The sequence below is a fragment of the Pelophylax lessonae genome (assembly GCF_965119305.1).
Source record: "Pelophylax lessonae genome assembly, chromosome: 1".
Taxonomy (NCBI): Eukaryota; Metazoa; Chordata; class Amphibia; order Anura; family Ranidae; genus Pelophylax; species Pelophylax lessonae.
Window position 1 is genome coordinate 88,281,086 of NC_138768.1, and position 18,912 is coordinate 88,299,997.

At 47.5% G+C, this 18,912-nt stretch overlaps 1 protein-coding gene across 2 annotated transcripts in view; it reads right to left on the reverse strand.

Annotated features, from left to right (window-relative positions):
• HMGCS1 (3-hydroxy-3-methylglutaryl-CoA synthase 1) overlaps positions 1 to 18,912 on the reverse strand; it is a 367,459-nt gene that overhangs the window by 102,714 nt on the left and 245,833 nt on the right. Inside the window, exon 1 of one of the 2 annotated variants that reach the window (XM_082251657.1) lies at positions 1,912 to 2,041. The exons of the other annotated variant lie outside the window; for it this stretch is intronic. The gene's annotated coding sequence lies outside the window, so the exon portion shown is untranslated. Of the gene's footprint in view, positions 1 to 1,911; positions 2,042 to 18,912 lie in introns of those variants that run through there. 2 annotated transcript variants of the gene reach the window in all.

An 18,912-nucleotide genomic window follows, 5' to 3' on the forward strand; every position in this document is an offset into this window, starting at 1 on the left:
GTGCTCATATGATCATGCAATGTGCCCAGGATGTTCACTCCTGACAATCCAAAGTCGTGAGTATGTTGTTAAATACACCGAACCCTCCACCGCACCAGTGTGCTCCCCCAAATCAGAAACACTCACCAGAAATCTGGTCAAAAAACGCCTGTAACATCAGCCTATCACAGGCTAAGAAACGATCTCCACAGGAATTAACCAGGACCGCCGGCACTTGGACCGTCTCAATCGGATCAATTCTTGTGGTATACCCACAGGAGGTTCCAATCAAGCAGGGGTGGTACATGTGGAAATAATAACTCACATAGGGCAATATTGCATGGCTAAAAACACCGCTTTATTATCCAAAGATATACCCCCAGTAGCTAATGCACTTACAAAGTAACAAAACAAAGCAAGCTTGTCATAAAAGGATGAGGCATTCAAAAGACAGTCATAAAACAAATGACAGGGTTTTAGCTATTCCAATATCCAGTATATAAAAATAGGAAGCTTGGACATGCTTTCAATGTTCAATTTATTTGACAATGTTCACAGATCAAAGTACAGTGTTTATTGTAGGATATATCTCAGTTTACACTATGTCCCCCATGTCATTGTTAGTTATCAGCGCAGAGCTCCCCCTGCCCCAAAGCACCCACCCCCTCATGTTGAGGGCATGTGGCCTGGCATGGTCCAGAAGGGGGAGAGGGGTGCTTGCCTGTCTCTTTCCTTACCTGCCGAGCTGAATGCTCCGATAAGGGTCTGGTATGGATCTTGGGGAGGACCCCACAAAAACAAAAAAAAAAAAACACAAACAATAAGAAAAAACCCAAACGTTAAACAAAAGGGCAGACTCAAAGAACCATTTGGTCACTCTTCAATGTTCCTATGGATGTAGGAGACCACACACATGGTAAAACTATCCTACAAATAGTTAAAAAAGCAAAAATAAAGGAATTACTATGCTAAGATGTGTCACTCCAGTGAAATGCAAGGTATTGATGAACCATCAGTGATCAGAAGACTTACAAGAGATTGTGAGTTCTTTCAACAAAAGATGTTTTTACAGCTTTTCAGTTCTTCAAAATACATGCTTTAAGGATACAATGGACAAATGAGTGGCATATACAAGTGCACTTTACATTATACTTGCAAAGGCAACAAACTTCAACTACTACTTTACATGGTAAACACCAGACTCAAATTTCAGCACTTGTCTGGATCTAAAACTAATACAGTTGGTGTTTTCAGTACTTGCACCGTCATCTGGAGTTGAGAAAGAATTATATCCAAGTCGATGATACATATTTTGAAATACAAAAGGCAACAATTACATAATTCAATTCTAAAATACGTTCAACAGATTGCAATGAATTATATGGATCCTTTGCACCACCCATGAAGAACAGCTAATCAATAGGTGTCAGCTTCACTACTCTGCTCAAGTATATGTAAAATAACTGATGCTGTCAGAGCCAATGGGAAACTTGACATTACTACATTCTGAGGCTTCTCATTTTCCAAAAACTGCAACACAGGATCTAGAGGTAAGTATCTAACCATAACCTACATAAGTGCTGTTGTAACTGCTGTGTATGAATATCACCTACCGTATGTTCGATCAGTTCTTTCTATGGATACTAAATCACCATTACACTATCAAAGGGTGCTACTGTGGGTGTGCAAATAATTGTAGGAAGTGCCACATGCTCCGCTATATCGACAATATTTTTATCGTTTGGACAGTTCTTTTCATGTTTGGCTGTCTCTTCATATAAAAACAATATAGTACTGTAATTTAAAAAATGTGTGGAAGTCTATTAGAAATAAAATATTTAACAGTAATGTATCACAAAAAAAAATAATTTAAATGATAATCGCAAAAAAAAGCATATCAAATGGAAAATGTCATATTCTCTTTTTTTTTACCTTTAGGACAAAAAGTATGAATTTCTTGATCCAAACAGCCTCTTGTTTCCAAATGTTTTTTTCCTCTATTGTCCCAACCCCCATAGTTTAGGAATACCTTATAAAGCTTAGTAGTGATGCAGTGTGGCTCATCTAAACTAAATGTCCCCGAACAGCTTGTTTGATTACTTACGTGCCATGGTGATGAAATCCTTACTTTAACCTTTTGGTTCTTTTTCTTTGTAAAGGATGCACCTTAAAAATATAATCTGATAGACACCTAGTAAGGTTCACTGTGATTAAATTCTGCATTTAAAGAATTCTCAGTTCAGCATTCTGGGGAATGTAATGTATAACAGCACAGACATCACAGACATTTGGGGTATCTGTTACCCTATAGGCCTATAACATAATTACACTGAGTATAACTAGATTAGGGAAATGTTTCCATCTATGGGTTGTCAGAGAGGTAAACTCCACTGTCCTAAATCAAAAGCCTTTGACCACCTAAACCAACTGATTATCTAATGAAGGAGAACTCCTCAAAAACTCTGAAATCATAATAAGCCATAATGAATAGTCAGTGGTTATATAACCAATGTAACCAATGTGAGGCGACTTCACCAGCTGCTCCTAAAATAAATATGTCCTAAATGGTGTACAATTAGGAGATATTTACTTTACCTACAGGTAAGCCTTATTATAATCTTTAATTATCAGTAATATAGACACAACAGGAAGTAAGAGAAAATTTCTCCAAAGTGAGGACAATCTGCTGTTAGGCACACATTTTCTCTATGCCTTTTCTGATGGCAAAATCGATTTTTTAAAATTCACTTTTAATTTCAGTAACAATGGTCACCAGGAGAAATACAGCAATACAAACATGACAGGCAATCTAGTCCACCACTGCCATGGTGATTGAACCCATGGCCTGTTTGATCCGTTCCTCCAAGACATTGCAGGGGCTGCCCATGGGTGGTTGGGAGGAACGTGTCTCCATTTACGCGGACTATACCCTGCTATATCTGCTATTATTAATCAATTTGGAGTGCGCATGAATTAGGAGAAATCACTGCTCTTTCCTCTTGGACTGGGTGCCCTTCCTGTTGTCCCTTTTGCCCCTCTCCGGACGGTCTCTACATTTAAATATCTGGGGGTGGAGGTGCAGCATGACCTTAACGCGTATGTTGCAGACAACCTTCTTTACCATGTGCAACACGTGCAGATCAAGTCATGGGCGTCCGCAGAACTTTTTTTCAGGAGGGACATTATTTTAAAGTCACCCATGCTCCCCCTCTTTTCAACAATGTCATGAAGGCAAAGTCAGTCACCCCGTGAGCCGCGACTTGCGAGTATTTATTTTTAAAGAGGAAATGGCATAATTTATTTTTAAAGCGTTTGTTAACCTTAAAAAAATAAAAATAAATTGATCCTGTTCCCTTAAAACATGTTATACTGCATAGTGCGTGTGCTGTGTAATTTGGCCCATTCTATCACCTAAAATACCTGTCTGATGCTGCCTGGCTATGTCCTCCACTCTGTAAACTGACCATGGTATACCATGATCAGTCTACGTGCATCCTTCATCTGCAGCCCTCCTGTACTCTTCTGTCCTCTCTCCCCCCCTCCCTCCCTGCCTGTCTGCTCCTGTGTCAGTGCCCGCCCCCTCCCCTCCTGCTGCTGTAGTTTAATTTAAATATACATATCCTGTTTACAGTGTGTTTATTAATCCTGTGTGCCCCTGTGTCTGTGTTTTATAAAAATGTAAAGAAAAAGGGGCTCGAATGAGCCCCCTTTTTCTAGATGGGATAGTGACAGGCTAGTTAAGAAATTTGGAATCCATCTTAGTTAGGTCTTCAAGGGAGGTAGTAGTTACTGGGCAGATTTAGGTAGGGAAGCCCATGTATGGTCAGAATAAGCCCCAATTGCAGTGGGGCTTATTCTGTAGCTAGGGAGAGTAGGGTTTTCAACCGGTTTTTGCTTGTTTTCTTCCCGCCTTAGAGCCTGCCTGTGAGGTATTTAAGGGGGGCTCAGGACATGAAGAATCCACTCACCTCAAGAAAGGACTTCGTGGCAACTTGACAGCTTTTGTTCCTGTTCCAGCCTTGATCTTCAGGATGAGTCTTCTTCGCCGCTTGATTGAGGGCCGGTGAAGAGGGTTCCGAAGACTGGATTAAGCGGTGCAAGGCCATGTCTTCCTCCTCGAGTCCAGCGGAGCCTCCGGCAGCGACTGTTCGTCCTGTGGCTACGATGTCTTCAGCGGCCGGATCCAGCGGAGGAGCGGATGTCGTCGCCGGGTCAAGCGGGAGAGCGGATGGCGTCGCCGGGTCAAGTCAGCGTACGGATGTAGTCACCGGGCCGGAGGTCGTCCTGGCGAAGAGGAGGAGGGCGCCTCGCCGTCGCTACTCACCACCCGCCGCCCGGAAGGAGCCACCCGTCGCCCAGAGGGAGCCACCAGTCGCCCGAAGGGAGCCGCCCGTCGCCAGAAGGGAGCCGCCCGTCGCCCGAAGAGAGCCGCCCGTCGCCGGGAAGGATCCGTTGCAGTCTCCATGCCCGTCGCCGAGGAGGGAAGGAAGAGGCAGTTCGGCCTCACGCCCCGCCGGCGGGCTCTCCACACCCGGTTCCGGACCAACAGCCAAGCGATCGACCGCCCTTTCTGGGGCTAGGTGAGGCTTCTAACCTTTTCTCTCCTCAGGTGGTGCCCCCAATTTACCCCGTTGTGGCCCCCTCAGATGGCCTTGATCTAGCCGGGATGGGGCGCTCTGGGGAGGGTGTGGGTGTGTCTTCCCTAGCTGCCACTGAAGCCATGTCTGCTGTTTTACAGGGATTTTTAAAGGACTTTAAGTAGGTTTTGTCTACTGCCCCTCATGTACTGGGTAGCGGCTCTATGCCACTTAACAGTGATAGTCTGCCTGTGTCTAATGCGTCTGCTGACGCTCAGGTTCAGGCTTCTTCTCCTTTAGATGTGTGGGCGCCATCTAGTGGCCTTTTAGGAATTAGCACGGTGGTTAATCCGGCATCTAGCTTAGCTTCTCCTCTGGCTCCTCCTGCCTCTGTCACCCTGGCTAAATCTCAGAATCTCCCTGAGGTGTGCCTCAGGGAGGCTTTGACTTGTGAAATGTCCCCTCTAGGTTTTCACCTATCAGATTCTGTGAAGGAGAAAATTTGGAGTGGACTCTATGTTGATATGCTCTCTTTGCTGCCTTCGGCTAGGGAGTTTGTTTCTAAAGGGGACAAGAAGGACGAGGACGAGAGGAGACGCCCTGTATCTAAGAATTTTTACAACTGGTTGCAGGCGTTTTTTATATATGCTGCAGTAATGTGTGAGAAACACCCTTCCAAGTGTGTCGGTCTTTTTCAACATCTAGATATCATCTTGGAAGCATATAAAAACTTTGGCGGAACGGCTTGGTTTTCTTATGACGTTGCCTTCCGCCAGAAGTTGGCGGTGCAGCATAATTTAAAATGGGGAGTCAAGGATATCAGCCTTTGGCTGGATCTTTTGCTCCCACAGAGGCCCAATTTTAATAGACAGCCGTCTATGATTACTCAGCCTCAGCCGAACTCTGCTCCTTCCTTTCGGAAAGGGGTTTGCTTTAGTTACAATGATTCCCAGTGCAAGTGGCCTGGGACCTGCAGATATAAGCACGAATGTGCCTTTTGTGCAGGTTCCCACCCAGTTGCCAAGTGCTTTAAGAGAATGCAGAGTTCTCAGCAGGCAGGGAGTTTTTCAAAAGGCCTCAACCCCGGTAAAAGTATGCGCAATGCTCCCGTGGCTTCGTCAGTACCCCGACAGGGTGAAAGCCACGCTAGTACTTGAGGGTTTCACCGATGGTTTTTATTTGCCCACTTTTAAAGGCACAGGCTGTAAGTTGGTAAATAATCTTAAATCTGTTTCTTACCTTGAGGATGTGGTTGTGGACAAAATATGTAAGGAGCTACGGGCGGGTAGGTTTGCAGGCCCCTTTTGCTTTTCCTCCGTTTCCCAATTTTCGCATATCTCCTCTTGGCATTGTTCAGAAGAGGGAACCTAATACTTATCGTCTTATCCATCATTTATCGTTCCCTTTTGGGGAGTCTTTAAATGATGAGATCAGCGGTGATGATGCATCTGTGCAATATTCTTCCTTTGAGGATGCTTTGGTGATTTTGCGAGGATTGGGTAAGGGAGCACTGCTGGCAAAGACAGACATCAAGTCTGCCTTTCGCCTGCTGCCAGTTCACCCTGATTCCTTTAATTCCCTGGGTTTTTTCTTTTTGAATCATTTTTTCTTTGAAAGATGCCTTCCCATGTGATGTTCCCTTTCATGTTTTTATTTTGAATGTTTTTCCACTTTTTTAGAATGGGTTGTGTCCACCAAGTCGGGATCTTCCTGTCTTGTCCATTATTTGGACGATTTTTTGTTCATGGGCAGAGCGGCATCCTCTGATTGTTTGCATTTGCTTGAAACGTTTTTTGACATTTGTGAACAGTTTGGGATCCCCTTGGCACATGAAAAGACAGAGTGGCCCTCTACTAATGTACAGTTTTTGGGTATTTCCATTGATTCAGTTTTAATGGAATTTAGATTGCCCCAGGAGAAGGTTGACAGGTTGGAATCTTGTTTATTGTTGATGATTCGCAGGAAGAAGGCAACTTTGAAGGAGATGCAGTCTCTGTTAGGGCTCCTAGCTTTTGCTTCTAGGATCATCCCGTTGGGTAAGTTATTTGCTAGGAAGCTTTATGCTGCTATCTCAGGTTTAAAATCGCCTACTGCACACGTCCGATTGTCCTCCGACATCAAGGAGGACATGCTGGTTTGGGTGCAGTTTCTGATTTATTTTAATGGTAGAGCAGTGTGGCAGGAAGAGTTTGTCACCAATCAGGATTTCTGTCTCGCCACTGACTCAGCGGGCTCGGTGGGTTTCGCCGCCATCTGGCGTACCCATTGGTGTGCTGACTCCTGGCCTGACAGATGGAAGCAATTGGGTTACACTCGCAACAGCGCATTGTTGGAGCTTTTCCCGATTGTGGTAGCCCTTAAGGTTTGGGGTTCCCATTTCCGGAACAAACGCATTCTGTTTCGCACTGACAATAAAGGGGTAATGTTTGCCATTAACTGCCTTTCTTCTAGATCCCCTCCTGTTGTTAAGCTTCTGCAGTACCTCGTATCCCGGTGTTTAAAATTAAACATATGGATAAAGGCCGCTTATGTGCCTGGTAAGGATAACGATTTGGCAGATTCTTTATCTCGTCTGCAGATGGAACGATTTTTTCGGCTATTTCCAGACGCGGATCAAGTGGGTTGTCGTTATCCGGCTCAGCTATGGGGCATTGTATGAATCTGGTTTCACATAATATTGCGGTTTCACTGGCCCCAGCAACACTGGCCGGATATCAATCGGCCTGGGATCTTTGGTTGTCCCATTTATGCTCAATTGGTGAATCTCCTGATAATTTTTCTGAACATCTGGTTTTGTCTTTTTTAAATTTTTTATTTTCTAGACAATATTCCTGGTCTCATGTAAACAAATTACTCGCAGGTGTTTCCTTTTTCACTAAATTAGGGAATCAACCCCCCTGCTCTGCCTTTTTTGCTGTTCGACAGGCTTTGAAAGGCTATCGGAGAGCGAATTGGCGCCCTGATCGCAGGGAGGCCGTGACTCCTCATATTTTGGAACAACTATGTCTAGCAACTGAGCATATTTGTTTTTCTCCATATGAGTCAGCACTTTTCAAGGCGGCTTTTTCGGTCATGTTTTTTGGAGCGCTAAGGATTTCAGAACTCATACACGATGGCGGGCGTAGCGGTTCCGGCCTGTTGTTGTCCGATATCAAACTTCGAGAGGCTGACGTAGGTATTTTGCTGCGTTTTTCCAAAACGGATCAGTTGGGTGTTGGTAAATGGATCCGTTTACGTCGATACCCTCACTCCGTGCTATGCCCTGTTTTGTTATTACAAAAATTTTTGGCCCTGCGGTCCTCTGCTGCCGGGGCTCTTTTCATTTATCAGTCGGGTAAGGCGTTGACCAAGTTTCAATTTAATGCCGTTTTCCGTAAATGTCTGAAGTTTTCTAACCTGGAGCACTCCCAGCTATCTTCGCATTCTTTTAGGATTGGTGCGGCCACTGAGGCCGCCAGGTTGGGAGTCAATGCTCAGGCTTTGAAGGACATTGGTAGGTGGAAGTCGAATGCTTATATCACGTATATTCGTCCTAATACCTGTCATTAATTTTTAGGATCTCACTGCCTCTCGATCTGGATTGTTGGCCACTCCTTTGTTCATTGGGCCCGTGCGAGAGCCAGGAGGAGGATTTATTCGGAGAACATTGGTTTGGATCCACGTTTTTATCGCATCCATTGGTTCAGTAAGAGGGGCATGTGTTGGGCTGAATTGTTACCTGAAATTGGCAGACTTTTGCAGGTCCTTTCCCCCCCTGATGTAATGATCATTCATCTCGGGGGAAATGACATTGGTAAATTTAGGTCTCTGGATTTAGTCTTTAGGATTAGAGATGACCTTGTTTACCTGCATTCCGCATACCCTGGTATGAGGATTGTTTTTTCTGAGGTTATTCCTCGGCTTGTTTGGTTTAAGAACCCGCACCTGAAGCCATTGGAAAAGGTGCAGAGGCGGATCAACAAAGCCTTAGCCAGATGGTTAGGCAACGCAGGCATTTTGTCTTTTCGGCATTTTGAGCTGGAAGGAGGAATCGCTGGGCTTTACAGGTGTGATGATGTTCACCTTTCAGATGTCGGGCTCAATATCTTCAATGCCAATCTGGGCCCTTGTGCCGAACAGGCCGCACAGTGGGGTGGTGACAGGAGGGCTTAAGCCTCCTGTCTGTTGGATAATTTGGTTGGTTGTATTTATAATTTTTGGTAACCTGGATCTTAGTGATCGGGTTAAAGTTTGTGTTTAACGTATGTTAATTTATTATACAAGTATTAAAACGGCCGCGGCCTTTATAATTCCAGATTGGTGTTCAGTCTCTTTATTTTAGGTTAAGTCATTAAGTATAGAATTAAGTCCTGTCTGCTATCCCATGTAAAGAAAAAGGGGCTCGAATGAGCCCCCTTTTTCTAGATGGGATAGTGACAGGCTAGTTAAGAAATTTGGAATCCATCTTAGTTAGGTCTTCAAGGGAGGTAGTAGTTACTGGGCAGATTTAGGTAGGGAAGCCCATGTATGGTCAGAATAAGCCCCAATCGCAGTGGGGCTTATTCTGTAGCTAGGGAGAGTAGGGTTTTCAACCGGTTTTTGCTTGTTTTCTTCCCGCCTTAGAGCCTGCCTGTGAGGTATTTAAGGGGGGCTCAGGACATGAAGAATCCACTCACCTCAAGAAAGGACTTCGTGGCAACTTGACAGCTTTTGTTCCCCTCCCCCCCTCTCCTTTGGTTGTCGCGGCCAGTTTATGCTTGTTAGGTCATCTTTGCGTGGTGCAAAGAGGGACGAGTTTTGGTCTATTTACCCACTTTATGTGATGTTTATGTGTTTAATAATTTGGTTGGTTGTATTTATAATTTTTGGTAACCTGGATCTTAGTGATCGGGTTAAAGTTTATGTTTAACGTATGTTAATGTATTATACAAGTATTAAAACGGCCGCGGCCTTTATAATTCCAGATTGGTGTTCAGTCTCTTTATTTTAGGTTAAGTCATTAAGTATAGAATTAAGTCCTGTCTGCTATCCCATAAGCCAATCTATCCAGTTTTCAGAGCGCCAATCACCGCTCACGTGACCAGCCACCTCTCTCCTCTCAGCCTCTCCCCCTTCCATCCTCCTCCCCTCCCAACTGACATCAGCAGGGAATCCTCGGGCCCGCCCGCTGCAGGCAGCTGTCAGACAGGGAGAGGAAAGAGCCAGTGGGTCACGTGAGTGGCAATTGATGCTCTGAAAATGGGTAAAGAACAGTTAATTTTTTTAAAACACAGACAATCGGCGCACAGGATTATTAAACAGACCTAACAGGATGATATAAAGCGGCTTAACAACTAGTTTAAAGTGGAAGTTGAGATTTTAGGGGGGCACTTGCCCCCCCTGTGGACTCCCAATGGCACAGCACCTCCCTCGTCCAAAACATTGGTAGTAAAGTAAAAAAAATGCAATCAGATTAGTCTAATATGATCTGCCCTCAGTAAAGTCATGCTGCTTTGGGTCAAGCAAGCTGTGTATTTTTACCCGTTCAATTATCCTTCTTTTCAGGACTGATTCCATTAACTTGACTACAACTGATGTTAAACTCACTGGCCTGTGATTGCCAGCTTCTATCTTCTGCCCTTCTTAAAGATAGGTACAATATTAGCTGTCTGCCAGTCATGGGGAACTTCTCCTGTTAGAAGAGATTGATTAAAAATATCTGTTAATGGTTCAACAACTGTACCTCTAAGTTCTCGTAGAACTTTAGGATGAACACCATCAGGGCCAATTTCTTTATTATGCTTTAACCGAGGCAGTTCCTCTGCTACCTCTGTCTCCAGAAATCCTAAAAATTAACCATCATTACTAGAATCAATATTATTCTTCAACTTGGTATTGTTAGTACAATTTATTTATGAGAAAACTGAACAGAAGTAATTGTTTAAATGATTTGCTACATCCTGGTCTCCCTCAACATATTGTATGTGTTGTTCCCAGTTTTCAGAGCTTCCTCCTTCTGAACGGACGTTCAGGAATGTCCTGCAGAAGGAGGGAGATCGCGAGTCTGCGTGCACACGCAGCTGCGCGATCCCAGTGTGCCTGTTTCCCCTGGACACAGAGCACCAACACTCGACAGGAGGGCTCTGTGATTGGCCCTCCTGATCACATGATGGTCGTGTCCAATCACAGCCGTCATGTGATGTAAATAGAGACGTTGTCACGGTGATCGGCTCTGCTTCTCCTCACACAGTGAGGAGAAGGAGAGCGGATCGGTGCTGGCAGGCGGCGATCAGTGAGTATAGAGCTGTTTTACTGCTCTTTACTCACTGATCACCCTGTGCTAGTGTCCCCAAAAGTGTCCCAAACCACAGTGTCCCCAAAAGTTTCCCCAAACACAGTGCCCACACAATAAAACACAATTGTCACACATCTGTCCAAATAAAATCTGTCCCAGTGAACATCTTCCACATCTGTTCATGATCATCTGGCGCAAATCATCTAGCGCACATCTGCCCCATCTGTCCATGATCATCTGGCACACATCTGCCACATCTGGTGCACATCATCTGCCGCATCTGGCGCACATCATCTGTCACATCTGTCCGTGATCATCTGGCGCACATCTGGCGCAGATTATCTGCCACATATGGCGCACATCTTCCACATCTGGCGCACATAAACTGCCACATATGTCTGTGATCATCTGGTGCACATCATCTGCCACATATGTCCGTGATCATCTGGCGCACATCTGGCGCAGATTATCTGCCACATCTGGCGCACATCATCTGCTGCATCTGGCGCACATCATCTGCCGCATCTGTCTGTGATCATCTGGCGCATATCTGGTGCAGATTATCTGCCACATCTGGCCCACATCTGCCACATCTGATGCACATCAACTGCCACATATGTCCGTGATCATCTGGCGCAGATTATCTGCCACATCTGGCGCACATCTGCCACATCTGATGCACATCAACTGCCACATATGTCCGTGATCATCTGGCGCAGATTATCTGCCACATCTGGCGCACATCTGCCACATCTGATGCACATCAACTGCCACATATGTTCGTGATCATCTGGCGCAGATTATCTGCCACATCTGGCGCACATCTGCCACATCTGGTGCACATCAACTGCCACATATGTCTGTGATCATCTGGCGCACATCATCTGCCACATATGTCCGTGATCATCTGGCGCAGATTATCTGCCACATCTGGCGCACATCTGCCACATCTGGTGCACATCACCTGCCACATATGTACGGGATAATCTGGCACACATCATCTGCCAAATCTGGCGCACATCTGTCTGTGATCATCTGGCGCACATCATCTGCCACATATGTCCGTGATCATCTGGCACACAACTGGCGCAGATTATCTGCCACATCTGGCGCACATCATCTGCTGCATCTGGTGCAGATCAACTGCCACATATGTACGGGATAATCTGGCACACATCATCTGCCAAATCTGGCGCACATCTGTCTGTGATCATCTGGCGCACATCATCTGCCACATATGTCCGTGATCATCTGGCGCACATCTGGCGCAGATTATCTGTCACATCTGGCGCACATCATCTGCTGCATCTGGCGCACATCATCTGCCGCATCTGTCTGTGATCATCTGGCGCATATCTGGTGCAGATTATCTGCCACATCTGGCGCACATCTGCCACATCTGATGCACATCAACTGCCACATATGTTCGTGATCATCTGGCGCAGATTATCTGCCACATCTGGCGCACATATGCCACATCTGGTGCACATTAACTGCCACATATGTCTGTGATCATCTGGCACACATCATCTGCCACATATGTCCGTGATCATCTGGCGCAGATTATCTGCCACATCTGGCGCACATCTGCCACATCTGGTGCACATCAACTGTCACATATGTACGGGATAATCTGGCACACATCATCTGCCAAATCTGGCGCACATCTGTCTGTGATCATCTGGCGCACATCATCTGCCACATCTAGCGCACATCATTTGCAAAATCTGTCTGTGATCATCTGGCGCACATCATATGCCACATCTGTCAAAGTGAACATCTGCCACATCCCAGTGATCAACATCTGTCACCCATCTGTCCCAGGAATCAGCGCACATCTGTCCACGTGGCTAAAAAATGATCCAGGGCCTTCAAAAATGTGATAGGTACTCAGGAAATGAGAAATTTATGCTCCTAGAGCGCCTGACAGTGCTACTTGGATGTTGGGCTTCTGTATGAGACCAGGTTGTGGAAAAGTCTCACACAGGTGGTATCGCCATACTCAGGAGGAATAGCAGAATATATTTTGGGATGTCATTTTTTGCTATGTACATGCTATGTGTTAAAACAATTGCATAAATTGACAACTTTGTGTAAAAAAAAATAGGTTTTCATTTTCTTTACACATTTTCCAAAAACTTGTGGAAAAAAATGACACGTTCAAAAGACTCATTGTGCCTCATGGAATATACATTGGGGTGTTTTGTTTCCAAAATTGGGTCATTTTTTGGGTAATTCTTTTGTTCTGGTGCTCCAGGGCCTTCAAACATGTGATAGGTACTCAGGAAATGAAATGTGTAATTTATGCTCCTAGAACGCCTGACAGTGCTACTTGGATGTTGGGCCTCTGTATGAGACCAGGTTGTGGAAAAGTCTCACACATGTGGTATCACCATACTCAGGAGGAGTAGCAGAATATATTTTGTGGTGTAGTTTAAAATTTATCTATGCCATGTGTAAGAAATAACTTGTTAACATGACAATTTTGTGGGGGAAACAAAAAAAATCTTCTTTACAACTTCATTCAACTATTGTGGGCAAAAAATATTGCAACATCAAAAAACTCACTATGCCTTACTAAATACCTTGGACTGTCCTCTTTACAAAAAGGGGTCATTTGGGGGGTATTTGTACTGTCCTGACATTTTAGGTCCTCAATAAATTAGATAGGTAGTCAGTACATCAGAATTGATAAATTTTCAATGATACGTAGCCTAGCTTGTAGACTCTAAAACTTTCACGCAAACCTATTATCATACACTTATCAGGATTTTTTTTACCAAAGACATGTAGCAGAATACATCCTGGCCTAAAATTATGACGAATTTTGATTTTATTGGATTTCTTTTAAAACAAAATGTAGAAAATATTGTTTTTTTTTTCAAAATTTCCGTTATTTATTCGCTTATATCGCAAAAAAATAAAAAGCCCAGTAGTGAATAAATACCACCAAAAGAAAGCTCTATTTGTGAAAACAAAATGATAAAAAATTCATTTGGGTACAGTGTAGCATGACTGAGTAATTGTCATTCAAAGTGCGAGAGCACCAAAAGCTGAAAATTGGTCTGGGAAGGAAGGGGGTGAAAGTGCCCAGTATTGAGGTGGTTAACTGACAGCGCCGTTGTGCAATGCCGTACCCAAATAACATTGATGTCCTTTTTTCCCACAAATAGAGCTTTCTTTTGGTGGTATTTGATCACCTCTGCGGGTTTTTTTTTTTTTTTTTGCGCTTTAAACAACAAAAGAGCAACAATTCTGGAAAAAAAATTATATATATATATATATATATATATATATATACTGTATATATTTTACTTTCTGCTATAAAACACAGCCAATAAAAAAAAAAAAAAAATTAAAAAATCAAATGTTTTCATCATTTCAGGGCAATATATATTCTGCCACATATTTCTGGTAAACAAAATCCCAATAAGTGTATATTGATTGGTTTGTGCAAAAGTTATCACGTCTACAAACTAGGTTAAAGATTTATGTCATTTTTATTTATTTTATTTTCCACTAATGACACAGGAAGGGCAGGGAAGGGGTTAACACCAGGGGCGATCAAAGGGTTAATTGTGTCGCTAGGGGATGCTTTCTAACTGTGTGGGGGTTGTACTTACTAGATGAATATAGAGATCTGTGTTCCTGAATAGCAGGAGCACAGGATCCCTGTGTTCATCTGTGACAGAATGGCTATTACACGAAACGACAGGTACGTCGTTTCGCGCAATAGAGCAGAAGTTCCATAGTAAAATTTTGGCGGCTGGTTGGCAAGTGGTTAAGCATTGACTAAAGCAATTAAAGTCTCCTATCTCTGATGTCCCTTTCAGCTCTCTGACATAACTCAGGGCCCATTCACACCACAGTGTGTGCCATTGCGCTCATAATGATGTGCTACATGTATGGTGCATTAGAATGTACAAAAATTCAACATGTGCTACTTTTTTTCAGTGTCACCAAAGCAACTTGCCTTGTTTTTTCTATAGGAGTGCAATGGGTAACCTAATGCTGCTGGTGTGAATGGGCCTTCAAAGCTACAGTATTGTGCAATATTAATTTCAGCTTGATATGTAGACGGGTTGCTGTTTTGTTCACAAAACTATATTTTAACATACCAGTATGTAAATTTACTATAACGGATGTAGCACCCTCCTAGTCAGGTAGGTTCTAGGTAAAAGCATCTATGCTCCTTCTGCTTATCAGGGGAGCCTGATCTGTTAGGTTGCCTGTCACATGTTTCCAGGTGTGATTCACTGGGTCTGAGGGAGTGTCCCCACTGAATCCAATAAGGGAGCTTGTTGGACAGTGGAGGAAACCTAGCCAGTGACACATCATGTTTTATGGCAGTCCCAGTGGGAGGGCATTCCTGCAATGCATCCTGGGATTGACCATAAATACAGAGGGGACATGTGACAGGGTGTCTTTTTTGGTGGGAGCAAAGTCCAAGGAGGAGGTGGATGGCTGTCTCTCCTCCTGCAGGTGTGAGGAAGGTGGTCTTAGGCAGTCGGCCTAGGGACCAGGAGTGGAGCTGAGCTGCAGAGGATCCAGAGTGCTGACAGTGGAGCTGCTGGCAGAGTCTTTTGGGAAAAACACTATCATGAGTACCAGGAGGTTTGCTTAAGGGTCTGCCCAGGAAGGGGGGCCACTCCAGAGAAGTCAGGGGGATCGAGGAGCTAGCTCACACAGGAAGTGTACAGTAAAGGGGGTGCTGTGTAGTTGACCCTGAAGAATAGGAACAAAGGGGGTCCCAGGAAGGGCCCTGAAGATTGTTCTGCAATACAGTACAGTTTACCTCAGACAGTTCATTTCTTACTACTTCACTGCTACTGACAGCGGCCTAGCTGCACTCATCATTATTCAGTCATCCCAGCTAATTGTGCATAGTTATACAAGTTGGAGTATCCCAATCATTCCCTTCTCCCATCCAAGTTCTCAATAAAAAAACACAAAAACCAAAGCTCCTAGATTGTTTCCTGACTGAGCCAAAATCACTTGGAAAATGTTGAACTGTCATGCTGTTGCTAATGGTAACCCAGGGGAACCCATAACCAGCAGCTCCCAAGGGAGTAGTGCTACACAGATATGACATTTTTGCTTTATTTCAGGCTATGAACATACCACAGATATGTAACTGGGAATTACAATATACTGTAACTGGGAATAACAAGATCCGTTGTCAGTTGTGGCCATCCTATATTAATGTAAGATCCTTCCAAAGCAGTGGCGTACCAATGGGGGGGGGGGCAGGGGGGCGGCCCGCCCCGGGTGCCACGCTCTGGGCCGGTGTCCTGCCTGTGTGTTCAGACAGATCCCGCAGTGTGAAGGCAGCTGCAGTGGCAGCTCCTTCAGTCCGTGCTGCTAGCGGGGGAGGGGGGGGGGCGGAGCCGCGGCGGGAATAAGGGGTCAGAGCCTTGACGGGAAGAAGGGACGGAGCCTCGGCGGGAAGAAGGTGAGTGCTTGCCCATTGCCCAAGAGTGTGTGCTGGATAGGAGGGGGATGGGGCTGCTGCATATAGAGGAATTCATCTTTCTCTAATCTTCCTGCAGCTGCCTGCTGAATAACTGATTCTCCTCCTCTCCCTCCTGCAGGAAGAATAGGGAAAGATCAATTCATCTATATGCAGCTGCCCCATTCCCCTCCTATACAACTTCTTTTGCTGACCCCCCCATGTTCTGTAGCCCCCCCATGCTCTTCAGCTCCCCACAGTGCTTTCTCCCGCCCCCCAAGTGCTCCCTGTCCCCCCCAGTGCTCTCCACCCCCCTGGTTTTCCCTGCCCGCCCCCAAGTGCTCCCTGCCCCCCCCAGTGCTCTCCACCCCCTGGTTTTCCTTGCCCGCCCCCCAAGTGCTCCCTGCCCCCCCCAGTGCTCTCCACCCCCTGGTTTTCCCTGCCCGCCCCCAAGTGCTCCCTGCCCCCCCCAGTGCTCTCCACCCCCTGGTTTTCCTTGCCCGCCCCCCAAGTGCTCCCTGCCCCCCCCAGTGCTCTCCACCCCCCTGGTTTTCCCTGCCCGCCCCCAAGTGCTCCCTGCCCCCCCCAGTGCTCTCCACCCCCTGGTTTTCCTTGCCCGCCCCCCAAGTGCTCCCTGCCCCCCCCAGTGCTCTCCACCCCCCTGATTTTCCCTGCCCGCCCCCCAAGTGCTCCCTGTCCCCCCCAGTGCACTCCACCCCCCTGATTTTCCCTGCCCACCCCCAAGTGCTCTCCACCCCCTGGTTTTCCCTGCCCGCCCCCCAAGTGCTCCCTGTCCCCCCCCAGTGCTCTCCACCCCCCTGATTTTCCCTGCCCACCCCCAAGTGCTCTCCACCCCCTGGTTTTCCCTGCCCGCCCCCCAAGTGCTCCCTGTCCCTCCCCAGTGCTCTCCACCCCCCTGATTTTCCCTGCCCACCCCCAAGTTCTCCCTGTCCCCCCAGTGCTCTCCACCCCCCTGATTTTCCCTGCCCACCCCCAAGTTCTCCCTGTCCCCCCAGTGCTCTCCACCCCCCTGATTTTCCCTGCCCCCCCCCCAAGTGCTCCCTGTCCCCCCCAGTGCACTCCACCCCCCTGATTTTCCCTGCCCACCCCCAAGTGCTCTCCACCCCCTGGTTTTCCCTGCCCGCCCCCCAAGTGCTCCCTGTCCCCCCCAGTGCTCTCCACCCCCCTGATTTTCCCTGCCCACCCCCAAGTTCTCCCTGTCCCCCCAGTGCTCTCCACCCCCCTGATTTTCCCTGCCCACCCCCAAGTTCTCCCTGTCCCCCCAGTGCTCTCCACCCCCCTGATTTTCCCTGCCCCCCCAAGTGCTCCCTGTCCCCCCCAGTGCACTCCACCCCCATGATTTTCCCTGCCAACCCCCAAGTGCTCTCCACCCCCTGGTTTTCCCTGCCCGCCCCCCAAGTGCTCCCTGTCCCCCCCAGTGCTCTCCACCCCCCTGATTTTCCCTGCCCACCCCCAAGTTCTCCCTGTCCCCCCCAGTGCTCTCCACCCCCCTGATTTTCCCTGCCCACCCCCAAGTTCTCCCTGTCCCCCCAGTGCTCTCCACCCCCCTGATTTTCCCTGCCCACCCCCCCAAGTGCTCCCTGTCCCCCCCAGTGCACTCCACCCCCTGATTTTCCCTGCCCACCCCCAAGTGCTCTCCACCCCCTGGTTTTCCCTGCCCGCCCCCCAAGTGCTCCCTGTCCCCCCCAGTGCTCTCCACCCCCCTGATTTTCCCTGCCCACCCCCAAGTGCTCTCCACCCCCTGGTTTTCCCTGCCCGCCCCCCAAGTGCTCCCTGTCCCCCCCCAGTGCTCTCCACCCCCCTGATTTTCCCTGCCCACCCCCAAGTTCTCCCTGTCCCCCCAGTGCTCTCCACCCCCTGATTTTCCCTGCCCACCCCCAAGTTCTCCCTGTCCCCCCAGTGCTCTCCACCCCCCTGATTTTCCCTGCCCCCCCCCAAGTGCTCCCTGTCCCCCCCAGTGCACTCCACCCCCCTGATTTTCCCTGCCCACTCCCAAGTGCTCTCCACCCCCTGGTTTTCCCTGCCCGCCCCCCAAGTGCTCCCTGTCCCCCCCCAGTGCTCTCCACCCCCCTGATTTTCCCTGCCCACCCCCAAGTTCTCCCTGTCCCCCCAGTGCTCTCCACCCCCCTGATTTTCCCTGCCCACCCCCAAGTTCTCCCTGTCCCCCCAGTGCTCTCCACCCCCCTGATTTTCCCTGCCCCCCCAAGTGCTCCCTGTCCCCCCCAGTGCACTCCACCCCCATGATTTTCCCTGCCAACCCCCAAGTGCTCTCCACCCCCTGGTTTTCCCTGCCCGCCCCCCAAGTGCTCCCTGTCCCCCCCAGTGCTCTCCACCCCCCTGATTTTCCCTGCCCACCCCCAAGTTCTCCCTGTCCCCCCCAGTGCTCTCCACCCCCCTGATTTTCCCTGCCCACCCCCAAGTTCTCCCTGTCCCCCCAGTGCTCTCCACCCCCCTGATTTTCCCTGCCCACCCCCCCAAGTGCTCCCTGTCCCCCCCAGTGCTCTCCACCCCCATGGTTTTCCCTGCTCGCCCCCCAAGTGCTCCTTGTCCCCCAGTGCTCTCCACCCCCTGCACCTTCCAACCCCCCTACAATGCTTTCCAAACCCCCTCTTAATTCTCTCCAGCCCCCCCCC